The 18,595-nt window shown below is 38.5% G+C and overlaps 1 protein-coding gene and 1 long non-coding RNA gene across 12 annotated transcripts in view; one reads left to right on the top strand and one right to left on the bottom strand.

Moving 5' to 3' along the window:
- The window catches only part of LOC143652137 (uncharacterized), a 32,329-nt gene extending 23,228 nt beyond the window's left edge, over window positions 1-9,101 (bottom strand). The window contains exon 1 of the long non-coding RNA XR_013160434.1: window positions 8,757-9,101. This is a non-coding gene — a long non-coding RNA (uncharacterized LOC143652137). The remainder of the gene's footprint in view (window positions 1-8,756) is intronic.
- The window catches only part of DYNC1I1 (dynein cytoplasmic 1 intermediate chain 1), a 367,030-nt gene that overhangs the window by 152,153 nt on the left and 196,282 nt on the right, over window positions 1-18,595 (top strand). The window lies entirely within an intron of this gene.

Here is an 18,595-nt window from a genome sequence, read left to right as displayed (position 1 = left end):
AATAGAGAAAGCATATAAATGATTTTCTGTTATAACCCCTGTGATGTCTGGAGCTATGTAGCCAAGGAAAACATGTCCTTAAAATTGGTCCATCCTGGGCAATGCAACAGTGGCTCAGTGGCCTGATGAGCTGGAGACCTGGGTTCAATTCTTGGAGGCTGCCCGTGCAAAAACAAAATAAAACAAAACAAAACAAACAAACAAAAAAATTGATCCATCCCTGTGGCTATGAACTTTTGTAAATGGGACCATTTGATGAGGTTATTTCAAATGGGTTATTTGATGAGGTTAACATGTAACCCACCTGAGTCAGGATGGGTCTTAATCTTAGTACTGAAGGCTATATAGGGCTGATCACAGAGCGAGAAGGCCAGAGGAAGCAGCTAGATGCTAAACATAAATAGAACCTGAAAGAGAAGGTTGAAGCCAAGAGAGGCCACCATGTGCATTGCCATATGACAGAAAAGCCAAGGAACAAAGATTGCCAGCAGCCAGCCCCAGAATTCATAGTCTTCTGGGAGAAAGCATCAACCTAATGATACCTTGATTTTGGACTTCTCTTAGCCTCAAAACTGTGAGCGTATATATTTCCATTATTCAAACTAACACATTGCATGGTATTTGCTTTGGCAGCTAAGAAACTGAAACAGCCCATTACACAGAAAAATGAATAGTACGTTGTTTGTGCTCATCCTTCTTGATAGATGCTAGAATCAAGATATAACACGTACTAAAGAACATTACAGGGCATAACCAATCTTTTGTTCCCTGGGGAATAATAATTGATGTCTTGTCTAATTCACAAAGTATATAAAGATTCCAGTGCCACCGTGGCAGTGTGAGAAGTTCTGCAGACCCACTCCCCAATGCAGCTGATGAAACTTGTTTTAAAAACTGAATGATTTAAAGTCTCTGAAAATAGTCCTAGAGGCATACATCAAATGAAGAGATACTTACTAAAAACTAAAAGCTTGGTAAAACTTAGAAAAAACAGTGAGGCTTTAGCTTTTGAACTCCAACCTGTTCTCTCCCTTCTTACACTCAGCTCTACATGAAAGCAACTCCATTCTAGATGGGTGCAGCCAAGAACATGAGTCCCTCTCCCCTCTCTGCCTGGCTCCCAGGAGAAGAAGGGCATCAGTATTTCTCATCCTGCCCTAGTTAGCTTGGGCAAAATTCTGAGCAAGTGGGGTTGAGAAGTGGACCTTCTTTCTTACACCTGACTCCCAGTTGTGGGATGCAGGCTCAACCTTGGGTGGTGTGTTGGGAATACTGAGGATCCAATTGCCCTCACCCTGTATCATCTGTAAAGCAGAGATTCCGTACCAGGAGAGGCAAGCTGAGAGGATCAGAGGCTATAGCCGTTCCCAACTCAGAGGTCTTACTCAGAAATTTACCACCGTCCCTATTCCAAGCTTCAGAACCTTGGCTCCAAGATTTTGCCCTGAGAGAGAGGGAGACTCTAAGACAGAGAGTGTGAAATCTTTTTCCAAAGGGACTGGCTTCATTTGTAACAAAGTATAGAGACGAACAGGCCTAATGGCACTCTCAAAACAATGGAGTTTGTGGTGAAAATCAATTAAGAGGAGATTGGTAGATGCATTAGAAATATAAGCTAAACCACAAGCTGGCTAATTTAACAAGAGAGACTGGGAAACACAGATAAGAGATTTTGGGGGGACAAAACAAATCTCAAACACTAACCTCAAAAGCCCAAATTTAATTGGATTTGTTTGTAGAGCAATTTGTGCTCTAGGGCATTGTTGAAGACATTAGATAACCAATTAGTGCATCTTAACAGCTGAGTGTGGTTAGGGAAAGAGACAGGGCATTGTCAAATTAAAGAGGGCATTGTCAAAACCGCTGTCATTCCAGGGTGACTATGCACATGCCCAAAGCTTCATCTTCTGAAGAACAACATTAGAGGCTTCACATTGTAGGGCAGGAGAGTGGGATCAGGTAATAGACTTCACTAAAATAATCCAACCAGTCACTAAGTAAATAAATTAGCAAATAACAATAACAAACTCTGGGTGGGGTATATGAGGACCAGACCCAAGAGTTGCTGCAATATATTTTCTAAAATACTCAGTTTAAAACAAAAAACTACTAAGCACCAAAAAACAGGAATATCTGACCCATACACAAGAACAGAACAGGCAATAGAGACTGCCTGAGAATAACCAGATGTTGGATTTAAGAGAAAGACTTCAAAGTAGCCATTATAAATGTCAATGAAGGAAAGGAAACCATGATTAATGTAGTGAGGAAAGGCGGGATGACAGTGTAGCCATAAAGAGAAAATGGCAATTATTTTTAAAAGAGTCAAGTGGAAATTTCTGAAGCTGAAAAGTACAGTAGCTGCAAATAAAAATTCACTAGACCGAATCAACAGTAGATTTGAAGTAGTAGAAGAATTAGTGAACTTGATTAAGTATGATTGATAGAGATGATGCAGTTCAAAACACAGAAAGCAAAAAGAGTGAAGAAAATAACAGAGCCTCAGAGAAATGTGGCACACCATTAAGTGAGCCAACATAAACATAGTGGGAGTGCCAGGAAAGAGGACAGAGAGAAAGAAGCAGAAAAAAAATACTTGAAGAAATAATGACTGAAAATTTCCCAAATCTGATGATAAACTTTACACATCCAAGAAACTCAATGAACTCCACCTATGATAAATTTAAATCATTCCACAGACACATCATAGTAAAAATGATAAAAGCCAAAGATAAGGAGAAAAAGTTGAAGGCAACAAGAGAAAAATGAACCATCACTTACCAGGAACCCCAATATGAATATGTGCTGACTTCCTATCAGAAACTATGGAGTCAAAAAGATAGTGGGATAATATATTTTAAGTGTTCAAAGTGAAAAAAAGCTGTCACCCAAGAGTCATATACCCAGCAAAACTTTATTTGGTTACAATACAGACAGCAGATTTTAACTGAAAGAGATAACACAGTGGCCTATGTAAAGGTATTCAGGAGGGAAGTATAGTGCCAGGAGAATAATGCAGTTTGCAATGGAACAAGTTACTAAGAAAGCAGTGAAAAAATGGAGAAAACCTTATGGTTTTCAAGAATCTCTGGTGGTGAGTGAAAATTAAAAATCAAATGACTGTGTAAGGTTATCCAAAATGGGAATGTTGTATCTTGAGAGGCAGCTGAAATCTATTGATAATAACCATCTGGATTGTTGTGTTGAAAATGATTCTGAATCCATTCTACCTTTCTCAGTTTAAGATGCCTTCTGTGGGCATGAGCTGCCAAGCAGGCATGCCTTTTATTAGCAAATATTGGTTTAAATCATCCTTCAGGAGATCAGGACAGGTGGAATGAGAAACTCAGAGTTTTCATCATTTACATTTTATTGTATAAAAAGGGAATAACTTTTTTTATTATTTTTTTAATGAAATTGTCCTATGTCCATTATTTTTTCCCAGTTTTCTATAGCTCTTAAAATGAAAAGGAGTCTAATGTTTTGGGGATAGGAAGGAAATGAAAATGCAGTTTTGGAGTTCTTCTCTTCCAAAACTTAGAGTAAGTGATGACAACCAAAGACTAGAGAAAGAAGTGTATTTAGCTCTTGTGGCACAAGAAAGAAAGTTAGAAACAAACAACTAGTTAAGGGCATGGAAATGGTTGTACGAGAACTGTATGTGGTTTCCATACAAGTGGAATAGACAAGGGTTAATATGAGATGACTGGATGAAGGCATTGGCATCCAGCCACATAGCCTGGGCTTTATTGGGATACCATCAGAGCAGAATGCCTATTTTCTCCTCTGTAGTTTCCATAAAGAAAGATATTCCTCAACTCAGAATCTCTCTTTTCTTCTCCTCATGGAGTTAAAGTGACGTAGCTGGTTGGGAGACAGTTATCACCAACAGACATTTCTTGATTGAGTTTTAGTAATTCATCAATAATCCTGAACACGGAGTATCTGGTCTCTATATACTAATATCTTCCAGTATTACCTGTGACTGGGTAGGTAAATCTGTCTAATTCTGGAAATCAATTAGCAGATCCGTTTGGCTTTCTCAGTAAGCTATGTTTGCACTCAGTCTTTATCAATGTTGAAAGTGTTTTTTTTGGCCTCTCTTTGTTTTTGTCTTCGTCTTATTTCTCATTTGGTTACTGCTTTTTGAGTCTTAAGGATCTCAGCAAGTATTAGGAAAATCATGGCAAGGTGTCAGTTCCGGAGGAATCACAGTACTGAGGATACATTAATGACTAAAAGGAACTAAGCAAAACAAGAGGAACTGATGCTGAGGGAAGAGGTTTACTTTCTAGAAACAAGCTAAGAGCCCATTTGTGCAAGTGGGTCTCAACGTCAGAGCAGGAGAAGTAATAATGCCAACTTAATGCTGATCCTCTGAATGCCTTTTAATTCACCATCCACGTGCGTCTTTGCTGGGCCTCTGTGGGGAGGATAATTAGGACCAACTGTGAGAATCGGAGAGTGGTTGGTGAGGGCCTGGGCCGGGGAGGTTGGTATACATGACGATTTGTTTAAAAAGAAAGAAACAAACAAAAACCATGATCACCATTGTCATAGAGTCCTGGCATGGAAGATTTATTCTAAAATTATCAGTACAAGATTCCAGTTTTGATAACAAGTCAGTTGCTTTTGTTTTAGGAAAATATATGTGACTGAGAAACTTTCCTTTTATAATATAAGGTAGTTTTTGGATGGTGGCAGAAGAGCTGATCTCTTCCAACAGCTAAGACTTGTAACAAGACTTTTTTTCCCTTTGTGGTCAATAGACCTAGGAAGCATTTTTTGCCAGGGTGTTGCTTACTTATAGTTCCATTGCTAGTCGCTAATGTTTTCCTGTTTCTGATGGGTGAAATCAAGCCGATAGCTCTAGAAAGTATAAGACCCTGAGGAAAATCTTTAATTCTCTCTCTAATTATCTCTAGTGTCATATGGCAGCCTGTTAATATTTCCTGATTTATTCTGGGTGGTGGACATATGGTTGTACATGGGATGATAGGCTGTAATATTAGTTGCAAGGCAAGAAGTAAAGTATGGTGAAACAAATGATTATGAGTTGGAATTTATTAACTGTTTGCAGGAGGTGGGATTTTCTTTGTGCACAGCACATTTCATAATTCCCCTTGTTTCCAGACATGCTCTGGCTAAGACCAACCAACCCCTGGGGTGATTAAACTTTCCTTCCATTCCTATTTTCTCTAGAGTGGCCCTTACTTCCAAAACCTGTCCTTTCTCTATAGCAGCCACTTTGATTTGTTTAGACCTCACAAAATTCGTATCTCCTGTCAACCTTTTACTTAAAAGGATAGTATAAAGATTAAATGAGAAAATGATTGGAAAATGCCTTTCCTTAAATGATTATTTCAATAATAGAAATGGCTTTTGCTGCTGGGGGGACTGAGTAAGTACATATGTAGACGAATTTTCCCTCATAAAATGGATCAGGACAGTTTTCTTGCCCAAATTGGGGTTATGATGAGCTTTGATATAGGCCTATGTTCCCCCAGAAACAGAAACAGAAGAAAGAGATCATAGTTTTGAAAGTACCTAAATAAAGAGAGTTTGAGCAACCGGTTCCTTCTCTCCATAGTCCATGCACGGTGGTAACCTCAGCACAGCCATCCAGCAGAATTAGTATCCCAGAATTAGTGTCTCAGTCGTCTTCAGGTGCTATGAACAAGCAGGGACTGGACTGCTGGAAGGAGCCCTGGTAGGTTGATGGGTGCATTTTTCAATAATGATTGTTATAAATGTCATTGCCAGGTAAATTCATGTTCATCTAGGACCATTTTCTCTTATTTTGTTTTAATTTAACCCAGATCGTGAGCTCCAAGTCCTGTGTTGAACATTAGTTTAGTGAGGTATGGTGAAATTAGAAGAGGTGGGGAAAAAAGATTCCTTGCCACCCTGACAGCGACAACACACTGAGGAAATTGGCCTCCCCGCCCCCCCCCCCCCCATTTTGGTAATCCTTGGCTTGGCATATTTGGGTAAGAAAATGAAAGGTTTGCCTACATAGTTGAAATCTCTCGTCACATTATATCATCTGAAGCCTATTTGTACATTAGGATCATTTTATTTGGTTTTGGTTAGGCATGAAAGTATTCTGTGGTCTCCTCTTTTTCAAGGCCTCTGACTTTTGGAAAATTGAGTGATTTCATCCCTGTCCGGGTTTCCTAGTAAAATCTTGTGTTTTTACTCAAAGTGTACTTGATCAATTAATTATGTCAGCTGCCACAAATGTGCCTTTTTATTAATAGCACCTTTTATCAACTCATTGGAATTAGAATTTGCAACCACGGTCTGTGGCTGGTAACATCTTGCAATAATTTATAAATATTACTTTTTAAAAAGCACCACAATTGCTCAGTCGTGAACTTTTTGGATGTGTCCCTATGTGAGAAACCGCATTTGTATTATTATTAGTTCTGACAAACTGGATTAGATCTTGCTATTGTTAAGTGGTTCTATCTGCCCTCAAATCTACCGAGAGACACAGTGTTTTAAATGAACTTAATTAAAACTGCATGCAGTTTATGGAGTTGCCTCCAGCCAATATGCCATTCTTCTTGACTGAATGGAGTTCCTGCTAATGTGTAATGATGTTTTAGATGAGAGATGGTTAAAACTCCTTCATAGTAGCCCCAAGGCAGTTTTTGTGGACTGACATAGTGCTGAAATATTAAAATTATAAAAAAAAAAATTTATACTTAAGTGAGTCATGTTTACACTAACTCATGTATGCATAAATTGTGTTAAATATGTTTGTTAAAGCTGTGAGAGAAATGGATAGTGTTTCAACACCAGCAATATGTTGGCAAAGATTTTTAAGAAATTCAAATCTGGCAGCAGTTTGTAAGAATCCAGTGCATGTATTATTCTTTGAAGTATGAAAAAAATTGTGGAATTTCCTCTTAAAATTTAGTTTGGGCAGCTCATTTCAATGCTTACTCTCCTCACGAACAGAAATTATAAAGATGGGTTAATTTTAAATGGAATTTTGGAAACAATCATAGAAATTTACATATTTTTCAATAAAATAAGATAGTTGTATTTTAAAAATGTGAGTTAAGAAAGTTCAGTAAATCTTTATGGAGTGGGCCACTGAAGTCCTCTGACTGAGCAAACTTAAATTCTGATTCTGATCTTTACGGTAAAAATATGTGAAGTCAGAAAAGTGGCACTTATGTGGATCTATTTCCACTTGGTCCCCCCCACACACACCATATTCAGTCTTTTAAGTGGTAAAACACTTCTGAGGAATGCAATGTTCTATTTCATCTCAATTAAGTACATAACAATATGTGTAGCAATTTTGTGGGATCCAGCAGGGCCACAATTAGGTGGCTTTGCAAGTTAACAGAAAGGAAGTGGTTCAGTGGAAGACAGAAAGCTTGAGGTGCAAGTGCAGAGAAAGTGGGGAAGAATTTCCTAGACACGGAAGCCAACAGGTAAGAGAGAGACACTTGGCTTAGTGGAGTTCAGAGAGCAAGGATGGGGAGAGTAAACTTTCCATGGGAAGGGAGTTGAAATAAGGCAAAGTCTTGGTAACCTGGGACTGAGGTATCTTGAGAGGAAATAGACAACAGGAAATGATCAACAAGGAGAGGTTAAAGGAATTTTTTTTTTTATAGAGGTATAAACAATTTACAGGCTGTGTTCAAGGCAATGGTCTCTGTTACTTCTCTAGGCATAAGTTCCTTCATTAGAAAACAAAGATGATGATAGTATCAATTTCATGGGGCTGTAGTGAAGATAAAATAAGATAATCCATGTAAAATGCTTAGGAAAGTACTTGGCACATCACAGCTGCTCATAAATTTTAGCTTAAAAACTACGCGTGTAAGAGATATTTGCTGTTAGCACAACATTGTCAACATAATTACCAGCACCAAAATAAATACGAATTTGTGAATGTGGTTGAAAGGGGAAATGTTATGTTGTAGATACGGTAACAGAATAAAAATTTTAAAAAAAATCCTTGGAACTGCACTATACAGTGAACCCTAAGTTAAAATATGGACTGTGGTTAATAGTACAATTATAAAAATGTGCTTTCTCAGCAGACAAAGTTCTCACCTGCCATGCTGGAGACCCAGGTTCGATTCCCAGTGCCTGCCCATGCCAAAAAAAAGAATGCTTTCATCACGTGCAACAAGTGAACCACACCAATGCAGGCTGTTGATAATAGGCGTGTAGATGGGAATTCTATATTATATATATATGATTGTTCTGTAAACCCACAATTTCTCCATAAATAGAAAATATACCATATACCATTTGCCCATATTCTAATTAGATGTCTTGACAACTTCCATAAAAGATTCACATAATGACTCCAAATCACCAAATAGTCTATCACTTCTAGAAACCCTGTCTTTCCTCCAGATCTTAATGGGACGTTATTTTGGAAACAGTTTTAGGTAGCAATATCCTTTTCACAAAATCAGTGAATCACAGGAAGAAAGACCTAGAAAAAACACTTTTATTATCTATATTATTTACATGCTACCTCATCTTTCATTCCCTAATTTTAGGAAATGAAAATATTACCTCTGAAGAAAAGATAAGATATCAAAGGTCAGTCAGATTATGAATCCCACTTTTAAGATTTTGGTGACAGCATTGAGGTCTTATTACTCGGTCAGCACGGTGTGACAATAGTATCTTGCATGTCCTCTAGAATCCTCACTACCATGCCATACAGATTGTATTTTTCCATATTTAATAAAGAAACTACGACTCAGAGAGCTTACCTTGCTGGCAAATGGCCAAGTCAGATTCACACTGAATCTTCCTGATTTTCAAGCGTCAGACCCCGGTGCCATTCTGCCTCAAGTGGCCAGTCTCTCTCCTTTGGAAGAAACAACATTTTCCAAAGTGTTTCCAGGGTCATCTTGTTTTGACATTAGTGAATCAGTGAATTGCACAACAATGCTGCTTTCCTAACTGTGTGAACCCTTGCCAGGGAGGCAACGTGAAAAGAAAAGTTGAGGAAATTCCATATAATGAGACCCAATAGGCGAAAAGATAGCTCAGTTCATTTGGAGGATGTGGAGGGGAGCAGCAGTAACCAAAGCACAAGTTGGAAGCGTGCCCTTTAAGAGTGATTCTGTTTCCATGGTAACCAGACATGGGCGGGAGAGTCAGTGTCCCATTTCTATTTACTCAATCTGTATGTGTTCAGTGTTTGTGACAGGGCAATTTTCAACGAATGATAATTCAAAAAGACATCTCTGATGATGTCATCTCCTGCCTAAAAACTTACTGTGACTTTCTAGTGCAGAAAGCTTGTGAGCATAGATGGCCATGCAGTTCATGACATGAAGTGAATCAGCCAGTCTCATTACCCACTCACCCTCTTCGGTCCCTATGCTCTAGTCCGGTGGGTCCCAGTGCTGACTGAATATTAGATCACTTGGGCTTCACCCCAAAGTTGTGATATACTTCTTCTGGTGAGTGGAGGGGGGCCTCCAGACATGCATAGGTCTTAAAAGCTCTCCAGGTCTTTCGTATGAGCAGCCTGGTTTGAGGACCAGTGCTCTAATCAAAGGAGATTCTGGAAACTATCCTCATGACTCTGCCTTCTGCTAAGGGTCTCTTGCTAAAGGTCTTCCTTTCTCTTGAAATACCGTTCTCTGTCCTCCCTTTTCTTTCTTCCTTCTCCTGCCAACCACAACTTCTAAATACAGCCCATTCTCTAAGGCCCATCTCCAGTGTCTTGAAATTTGCCTTATTTCACCCCCCAACTCCACCCAACAATGGAATGCCATAGCTCTCTTATTTAAACTCTTACCATATATCTTTATACCTCTATTATAGCATCTGTGTCTCCTATCACCATCTCTTATCACCCTTTCCTATGAGTATGGACTGGGTTTTGCCAAGTACTTTATATAGTAAATGCTCAATTAAAAATTCAGTAAATCTATTTCAAATATTGCAAAAAAAAATCTCTCAAAAGCCCTTAGAGAAAAGATATAATTTCATCCTAGATAGACCCATTGTCCGTCCCACAATAGTAAGGGTTCTGCTTTAGGGTTTGTGCACCCCTTGAGATAAATTTAAGATGGTGTTTGGATGTAGGTGCATTTTTCTCAGGAGAGGTCCCATAACTTTCATTAGATTCTCAAAGGTACAGAGCTACAGGATAAATCTCCGTATCTAAGCAAGCAAAAAGGCAGTGGTGTTGATTTGACCATGTGCTGGTTGTCTAAGTTTCCTAGGCTGCTCAAGCAAACTCCATGAAATGGGTCAGGATTAACAATGGCAACATATTTACTGTTGGTTTTGAAACTAAAAGAAAGTCCAAATCACAGCATCAAGATGATGCTTTCTTCCCGAAGACAGCATTTTGGGGCTGGCTGCTGGTGATACTTGGCTCCTCTGTCACATGGTAAGGTACACGTGGCATCTACTGGTCTCTCTCTTCTCTTCTGGATTCTGGTGATATCCAGCCTCTTGCTTCTTGTGGCTTTTTCTCTGTCTGTCTTAACCTTACTCTTATAAAAGATTCCAGAAATAGGATTGGAACCCATCATGATTGAGGTGGGTCACACCTTATCTGAAGTAATCTCATCAAAAGTTCCTACATACAATGGACTCACACCCACAGGAATGGATTTGATTTAAAAACATGTTTTTTCTGGGGTACAGACAGCTTCAGACCACCACAATAGTCATTAGCTTTCCATTTCTCTCTCTTTGCTGACATAGCTTTAGAACACCCTGCCTTCCTTTAAGTTGAATGCCTTCATGAGAATCTCATTAGTCTAAAAACTAATCAAGCATAGCATCCATCTTTTGGATCATTAAATATTTTTAAATGAAACATAAAACCAGAGCAAGTATGCATTTGGATTTGGTTCAGGAAAAGTATGAACTCCCAACTTGAATAGGTGATAAAAGTACAGTGGACATTGCATTGTCCCTAGTAACTCAAAGGAGAAAAGTGCCTGTGTGTGGTATATGAGTGTTTTAACAAAGCATGGTTTTTCTTAGACAAAAATTGCCAGAGATCCAGTTGTCTGCAAATGGAATAAAATTCAGTTCAGCAGGCCACCTCTGAGTTTCTTATGTTTCATTATTTTCTGATGAAGTACTTAGGACTAAAACAACAACAATCAAATCATGACTTAGTAGCTGTTAGAAGTAATTTTTCTGTTCCTGGGCACAACATAGCCAGAAAAGCATCTGTCCTCTCAATTGAACTGATTTGTAATTCTAGAATGTAAGAGAAAAAAAACTGGAAGGTCCTCCACTTACATCTGTAATTTTGGTAATTCTGAAGTAATGTGACGTAAGGAATTTTGATCGGTGCTCAATTCAGCATGGGAGATCTCCTTTCAAGGAATAAAAAATGCTTGGGGAAAGTAGTTGGAAGGAGCTGCAATTGAAACAGAAGCCCTGCAAAAATTGAAAGAGAATGCAGGAGACAGTAAACAGTGAATTTACTAGAAATTAGTAAGCTGAGGACCTGGGTTAGTTATATGTGTGCGTGTATTTATTTATTTATCTTAATTAGTTATTTACTTACTTGTTTCAGAATTGCCAAGACTTAATCAAGTGATATGCTGATATGTCTCACTATGAAAAAACCACTAGCATGTAAAAGTTAAAAGAATAGAATTTTTGAAATACATAACTTAGGAGATGATTATTCACATTTTAAAAGGATTTTTTGCTTTATAAAATAATCCCCACAATATTAATTTAAAATACTTCTTATAATGTGTTTAAAATGTCATTTGGGGGGTGGGCCGCGGTGGCTCAGCGGGCAAAGTGCTTGCCTGCTATGCCGGAGGACCTCGGTTCGATTCCCGGCCCCAGCCCATGTAACAAAAACGGAGAAACAAAATACAATAAAACAAGAAAATGTTTAAAAGATGTTTCCCTTTCTTCCTCCCTCCCTTCCTTCCTTCTATCCTTCCTTCCTTCTCTCTGTCTTTCCTTTAAAAAAAAAAAAAAAAAAAAAAAGTCATTTGGTTTATTCTAGTGGTTCTCAAACTTTAGTGTCCATCAGAATCACCTGGGAGCTCATTAAACCCGCATGGTAATGGCCCTGTTCCCGAGTATCTTATTTATATGGTTTGGGGTAGGTCCCAAGAATTTGCATTTCTGACAAGTTACCTGGAAAAGTCAATGCTGTTGGTCTGGGGACCACAGTTTGAGAACTCCTTCATGAATATAGCTTTTAGAAACAATTCTATGATGAAACAGAAGGACAAAGGATTTCTGAATGAACATCAAAAGGAAATAGCAACTTAGCAAGGTTATTTGATTCTTCTGTGTTTGATCTAAGAGTCAAAATCAAAGCCAGTAATATAGTAAATCTCAAACTCTGTTTTCCATTCACTTTTGCTTCTGTAGATTTGTCTGGGCATCTGGGCTTATTTTTTTGTCAGGGGACACTCACAGTCTTGGAGACTGGTGGTTTAAGTGTGGTACAAAGAGGGAGCTTCATGGAAGGAAGTAGACTGCTCTTGGATAGTTTATTCAAGCTCTTTAAAAGTGGTGTACCAAATATCTGTGAGTTAATGGATTGGGTAGGAGGGGAATAAAGTAGAAATAGGGAGAGAGTTTCATTTGGTCTGATCACTCTTTGCAGAAAATTTGAAGTTAAATTATTTGGGGTGGGTACTCCATTCTCAGCCTTTTTTGGGTCACATATCCAACTTTGGTAGCCATTTACATTTCTTGCCTGGTCCCTGGAGGCCTTTCAGAGCCCCCCCCCACACACACACACACATTATGTTGTGTGGTGGATCATGGTCCACTCAAATGGTATGACTTAATCATAGTTTCTGATAAAATTTGTTTGCTTTTGTGAGTACTTTTATTCTAGCAATTCCCTCTTAGTGAGAACATTGTTAGCACTATACACCCTATCTCATAGATGAAGAAAATGAAGAAGCCAAATAATATTTTTATGAGTCATTCGGAAGTGAAACTCACTTTCAGTCACTTGTTTTTTAGTTCTTTTCTTAGAATGACAAACTCTGTGGCCTTCTGAGAAAACTGCCATCCTTTCCTTAGAAGTAATCATAAAGAAATACCAAATTATGCCATATACTATTTTCCTCATAAGATTTCTTAGATTTATTTCACCTTTTCCTAATTTCTTAATAATTCTTTATGTATTTTGGCACAGTGGGTTTTGAAAAGGGAGGGTTAAACAATCACTTCCTGGTTTGGGCTACTAAGCCAATTGGAACCAATTTCCAAAATAACAGGCCAATTTCCAAAGTAATGTATGTATCTTCTATCTACCCTGAAGGGTTGTGAGATTGAGAAGCTGGTAAAAAAAATTAATCTGTTATGTGAAGATCATTTAAGAACCACAAGTAGGGGCATGCTTTGCAGGATGAGCTTGTGACTCAAGAAAGTCTTGTTTACACATCTGTTGGTTCTTTGCCCTGAATTTTTATAATCAGAGAATGGAAAATATATAATGTTTATTTAGTAGAATTATTGGTGATACTCTGTGGTAGGGGGTCATTGGGTATCTATCACACAGTTTGGTTTGCAAACATCTAGTTCTGTTGTTTGAGTCTAAAAAATGACAGATATGAAACATCACTGCTAGTAATTACCTTAGAGCCTAGCGTAGGAAAAGTTGCCTTGGGTTTTTAGTCCCATAAATTGTTTATGGAGAGCATGTACTTTACTCCAGTTTTTATCCAGGATCCATCACATTGCTGGCACTCCATGAATGTCACCTCCCATGTATGCAAACTTAGGAATCAAAGACTGCTGATGGTAGAAAACACAGATATAGGAAACACGGAGGATAACAGAGCCAGACTCGGAAGATTTGTTTCTTTGAGTTGCCAAAACTACTTAATGTAAATGGAAAATATAGTTACTATAGACAGATGTCAAACAAAGCCAAGTGGAAAGTACAGGGAACAAAAATATTAAATGAAACAGCAGTGTGCTGCCTGGTTTGGGACTTGGAGAGTTGGCTTTGGAATGTCTTGAAGCACTATGAAGGGTTGCAGTAAAGATTTTGAAGTGAAAAGAAAATTTATTTGGTCTTTCAGTAGATAACTATTACACAAACAATATCATATTTCTGATGGTGCCTTGGCTATTGTTCTCTGCTATTGCTTGTGAAGAAATGTGGTAACATTTAAAATGTTAATATCATGCTATCATGTATTATTATAATTATCTGCCTTTCCCTCATCCCACCCAGACCCAGTGTTCTTGGAGATCCAAAATTATTAGCACTGTAGGCATAGGGTGTGAGAGGTGGGTGTATTCTTTTTAAACTTAGGTGGTGACCATTTCTTCGTAGATTCCTCTACTTGCTACCTGAAGAATTCATAATGAAAGTAGAGCAGGCTGGCCTTTGAGAAGGAACCAGAGTTAGCTGGAGAGTAAGACCAGAGAAACCATCTTCTCCACCTACACCTCCTAGATCAGTTACTGGAGAGAAGAGCCAGCAGGAGGCACAAAGCCCCCATGTGCTACCAAGTCTTGTAGGTAGTTGAGCTACATACAGCAGAGTCTGGGTGGCTGCAGAGAAACCAGGGTTGGCAACAACTTGCTCACTGGACAGGACTGCTTTCTTGTACAATTCCAGAAACAGCATGTGGGGACTTAAGATGGGACTGGAACAGGAAGATCTTCCAAGTAGAGCCATCTGCTACAGCTTGCCCAGTGAAGAGCTCTGAGTAGTAAGCCAGCATCATCTTAGCTAAAAGGAATATGGTTTTCATCGAGAAATGTACCAAGCTTGAGAAGATCATAAACAACATGACAGAATAGGAGGCAAGAAGGTAAACTGGAAAGGAATATTATCATCAACATTAATAATAATATTAATTATTATCTAATGTCTATTATATACTTGCTATATGTCAGGTCTTATATTAAGTATTTAAAATTTAATGATTCATGGAATTCTCATAGCAACCCTCTGAATCAAGTACCATTATAATTCCCATTTCTGATGAAATAGCTGACACAGATTGAATAGGAAATTTACTTCAAGTCTCACAGCCATTCAAGATTTGGAACTGGGTTCACAGACAGCTTGGTTTGGCTTGGAATCCTATAGCCTTGCCACTAGATCATGCAGCCTATAGACCAACACAGGAAAGGCCAGTGAGAAGTTAAGGCAAGTTCCTTATTATTTTATCATGCTCTTGTGTATTATGGGGACCACAAACGGCTGTAAAATATTATCTCTACTTTCCAGGAGTCTAAAATGTCAACCCATGATCTTTCTCATCAATTCTATTTACATTTTGCTTATCCTCATGTATAAGCTAAAAAGTAAAATTTACTCTGTCTCCAAGTGAAAGGCTTATTTTTACTTTTCTAAACCGAAAATATATCAAATGTTAGTACATATTGCTAGACTTCCTAACTATATTAGTATAACATGCTGAGAATAAAGAAAATGACTTAGAAATTCAGCTTTTAAATACTTGTTCTGTGCCAGTGCTTCTAACTTATAACACAACATGGAAACTTTGTCTCCAGCTTCTCAATGAGAGTTGATCAACCCGGACTTGAGTTAAAAAGGGAGGAACATGCCTGAGCCCATGGAATTTCAGGAAAAAGGAAACCTTTAATTGGGTGAGGAAAAGTAGAATTTGAATTATAACCTCTTCCATGGGCCGTTTATGAGCACACGGTCATTAACATCTACCCCCAGGTTCCTGGGCAGGAAACAGGAAAGGCAACAAACCAGAAAAATTCCGAGTCCCTTTTGAACTTTATAGAAGGGCACTATATAAATCTTAGGAAAATTAATTTATGTTATAATTTGTTTACAGTCACTCTAACCAAGTTAAAACTCTTTTGAAGGAAGGACCTGTTCAGAATACCCTCTCTGAATTCACCTCTCTGAATGGGTGTAGCGCATTCTCTGTGGACTCTTCTCAGTCGCCCATCATTTTCATTGGGCCTAGGTTAAAAGTAGTAAGCACTATACCTTGAAGGAAAAGAGCCTATTCTGGCAGGAGGCCTACAGGGCAGGAAAGAAGAATCTGGCCTTTTGTCATGAAATGGAACGACTGGTCAACCCTGAGTGTTGATTAAACAGGATTTTAATCAGCTGTGGATGGTCATCACTTAATTGGCAGGCAGATCCTCTTTCTGTGCAGGGGAGTTTATTTGTATGTTCTCATTTGTTGTTGTTGTTGTTGTTATGCATTCCAACCCTTACAGTGGAGTTGACTTTTTGTCATAATGATATGCTTGCAGTAGTCTGTCATTTTCTTTACCCTCGTAGGGAGATAGTATGCAATTAGGGAGTGATGTCAGCCTTTAACAGTTTGGTGTAAAATTTTGGTCACACCAAAGTAGTGAGCTCCTTAACAAAGCTGGCAAACAGACACATCTTTTGGCAGCAGCTGCTCGCCATGTGATTTAAAACTTCCTGTCACTATAATTGATGTGTTTTTATTCTTTCCATTTCCTGAAGCCTGATCAGAATTAAAATTGCTGTTGGAATTTCCTGTCAAAGCAACTCATTTATTCGCTGAGCTCTGTACTTGGATTGGACATTGCCTTCAGCAATAGTCAGGTGGAGATTGCTGGGAATTATACCCTCCGTGCAAGTTTGACGGCCACGCAAACCACATCTGCAAATACACACAGATTGTACATCATGTGGTAAACTTGTCCTAATGAAAACTCCACAAGCAACATGTTAATGATTTGAATATCAAACTGGGCCACCTGCTGGGGGCTCTGGGTTTTGTGTTCATTTAGGAAGTCCCACAGAGCTTTCAATTGATTGTCTCACCTTGGATTTAGATTCTTGTTCTAAGACTCTTATGGCATTTCTGATCTGTCTCTGGTTTATTTCACATGATTTAAAATTTTGAATCTTCCTGAGCCCATTTCCCCATCCGTTCTGTGTCCAGTATACCATTTGCATATAACATGTTGGGGGTCACTGGGTATGAAGGACGGGTCAGTAGTTCTGAAATATGTCCCAGTACATATTTGCTTAGGAGCCTGTGAACCAAAACAGCTACAGAAATTCAGTTTGTGGATAAGATAGTACGCAGTGGGAGAATCTACGTTCTACTTTATTAGTTTGTTCTGTTTTTATTTCTGAGAGAAAAATCCATTAAATTACTGCCCCTTGTAAAGAAAAAAATCATTGACTTTCCTCAGTCTATATTGCACAGAGGAATTATTTATTTCCATCTAGATTGTACATTTGTCCTCTTTAAAAAATGACTGATTTCCGTTGAGGCAGATAAAAGAGAAAAACTTTTATAGGGCTTGGAGAAGATGTTGATTAAGTTCAGTACTCTGGATAATAAGGACTGCTTTTATTCATCCCAGTGATAGAGCCCTAAGATATCTTTTGGGAATAGGAATCTCTCTTAAAAATAAATGACAGCTTTTGAAAAATTACAACGCAAAGACAATTCTTGAAAATAACTCCATATTGAAAGCTTAATTCAGACTACACACATATACCTTTAAAAAAAAGGCTTTTTAATTTGAGATTCCTCAAGCACTTGTTAAATCCTGCAAGGATGTAAACTTCATAATTCTGAAACTTTGTTTTGTTCCCTGCTTATCCCCAAAACATAGAACAGTGCCTGACAAATTATATGTACTCAGAATGAATGAATGAACCCGTCTAGATTTCCACCATGGCAAAGTACTAGAGAGGGAGCCGTGTTATATTCGGAGGCAGAGAGATTCCAAGAATGTGATTCCCAACCCTGGTTGCTCATTAGAATCACCGAGGAAACTTTAAAAGAAGCCCTGATGCCTAGATCCCTCTCTGAGCCAATCAAATCTCTTGGTCATCCTTGGGCTGAAATGAAGTGCATGTCTGTGGCCTGCCTTTTTGCACACCAGGCCACCCTTGAGATCGAATCCAGGCTCATCCTACCCCAGACTGCCTGGTCTGGTCTGTTGCTCGTAACATGTTGGAAATCATTCAGGACATTTTGCTTTGTTAACTTGAAGCGCTCACTAAATAACTTTTAAAAGTGGAGGTGGAGGGGTGTAAGTTCAGTGGTAGAATTCTCGCCTACCATGCGGGAGACCCGGGTTCGATTCCCAGTCCATGCATTTGCCAAAAAACAAACAAACAAGTAAAACAAACAGTAAAAAAAAAACAAGCAAACAGAAATTCAACAAATGGTACTGCAATAATGGGAAAATAACAGAATAATGGAAAAATAATGAAATGTGACCCCACCATACAGCATACAAAAAAAACAAAACAAAACGTGGAGAACAGCAGCTGCTGGGGAGAGCAAAACGCTCCCTCAGGCACACACATTCTGTAATGAACCAACAGAACAACTCAGAATCACAGGTAAATATAATTCTGTGTGTGGAGCGTGCTTTAAAAAAATGTGGTGATGCTTTCATTCTTTCATTCAGTGTTTACAACATATTAGAATATTCAGAGTAGGGGAAAGAAAAAATACATCACTAGATTTTTTTCTTCTTGTCTTAGGGCAAATTTTGAATATTCTATATATTTTTTATGAGTATTCCTCAGATAACTTCTGACTCCTCACTGTTAACTGACCTTTTCTACCTGTGTGTCTCTCACTCTTATTCAACAAAGACCCTGGTTTTAGAGCAGCTGGCAGAAAAA

This window comes from Tamandua tetradactyla, chromosome 1, assembly GCF_023851605.1.
Source record: "Tamandua tetradactyla isolate mTamTet1 chromosome 1, mTamTet1.pri, whole genome shotgun sequence".
Classification (NCBI taxonomy): Eukaryota; Metazoa; Chordata; class Mammalia; order Pilosa; family Myrmecophagidae; genus Tamandua; species Tamandua tetradactyla.
The sequence above is the reverse complement of the archived record's forward strand: the minus strand, read 5'-3'. Positions and strand labels throughout refer to the sequence as shown.